Source organism: Rhinopithecus bieti, unplaced genomic scaffold, assembly GCF_001698545.2.
Source record: "Rhinopithecus bieti isolate Rb0 unplaced genomic scaffold, ASM169854v2 scaffold_20170, whole genome shotgun sequence".
NCBI classification, from domain to species: Eukaryota; Metazoa; Chordata; class Mammalia; order Primates; family Cercopithecidae; genus Rhinopithecus; species Rhinopithecus bieti.
In genome coordinates this window covers 1,629,184-1,630,740 of record NW_016810097.1, presented here as the reverse complement: position 1 = coordinate 1,630,740, position 1,557 = coordinate 1,629,184, and positions in this window count along the sequence as shown.

The following is a 1,557-nucleotide window of genomic DNA, read 5'->3' as shown; positions in this document are numbered from 1 at the left end:
AGCTATGTTTTTGTATTGTTTTGTAGAGACGGGGTTGTCATGTTGCCCAGGCTGGTCTCCTGAGCTCACGTGATCCACCCATCTTGGCCTCCCAAAGTGCTGGGATTACTTGCGTGAGCCACTGTGCCCATCCTTTTTCTGAAAGGTTGTTCTCTCCCCACTTCATGGTCCTACTGCCCTTTGTCAGCATCTCTTAACTAGCACAGGCCCACAGTACTTTGAATTACAGTGGGCACATTCACCCACAGATGTTCACTGGGCACTCCCTAGGGGATGGGCGATGTGCTGGGTGCTGTAAGAGATACAGCTCCTGCCTTCCAGAAGTTTACATTCCCTTGGGGGAGAGGGAGATGTGAGGAGTAGAGGGTAAACACAGTGAGGGCAGGTCTCCCTAGCACCCTGCTGTCTGTTCAGCACAAGGCCAGCAGTGGACATTGTTGTCTTGCATTATTTCAGGTTTATAGGCCAATACTGAAATCCATCTTGTTCATCATTCCGTGAGCAGGGGAAACATCGTTAGGGTTTTCTATACCAGGCTGATAGTGAGTGTGTAGTATTTTTTGTGTGTGTGTTGTTTGCTTTGTAATTTTGTTTTGTTTTTGTAGTATTTACCATGAAGATAAGAAAGCGTGAGAGTAAAATTCCCTAAATGACCAGAGGAATAGAGATAGAAGTCAGGTCCCTCAAATTTGTTGGAGGAGGAGGACGAGCTGGGAGGGAGGACGAGCTGGGGACGGGGCAGGAACAAGCCCAAAAAGGGACAGCTGCTGTGGTAAATGTCCTCACACCTGTAATTATAGGCTCACATCTGTAATTCCAGCACTTTGGGAGGCTGAGGAGGATCTCGAGCCCATGAGTTTGAGACCAGCCTGGCAACATAGTGAGGCTCTGAGTCTGTAGTTCCAGATGCTCCGGAGGCTGAGGTGGGAGGGTCGGTTGTCCAGGGATTTGAGGCTGCAGTGAGCCGTGATCGCGACAATGCACTCCAGCCTGGGCCATAGAGGGAGACCCCGTCTTTAAAAAAAAAAAAAAAAAAAAAAAAGTCCTTGATCAAGAGGGCTTCGGGTGTCCCCATCTATGGAGTGAGGGGACGGGTTAGGTGAATTCTGGAGGCGCTTCCACCTCACATTATGAAAGGTCCTGAGAGTCAGATTCTAGTTCCACTCTGTCCGAAGCTGTGGGGCCTTTCCTCAGCCTCCGCTTCTCCTTCTGTAAAGCCAGGTAGTGGGCCGAGATCACTCTTCCAGGAGCCTGTGACTCCGGGACACCTGTGACACTCTTGAGGGGAGGGTGCCCAGGACCCCGCGTCGCGACTCTGGGATTCCACCGGGGTGGGGGCCCGCGCGAGGCCGCGCCCCGAGCCTCACCTGTGCGCGGAGCCTTGACTCACCTGTCCTCCAGCAGCCCTCTCTGCCCGCGGGCTGTTCCAGGAGTCACCGCTCCTCCTCCCTCTCGGGGGGGGGGGGGGGTCACTCCGGGCCTAAGCTCCCACTAGGGGCCGGGGAGGAAGGAATTCTGAAGTGGGCGGCGGGGAGGAAGAGGTCCCTCGGGGTCCCA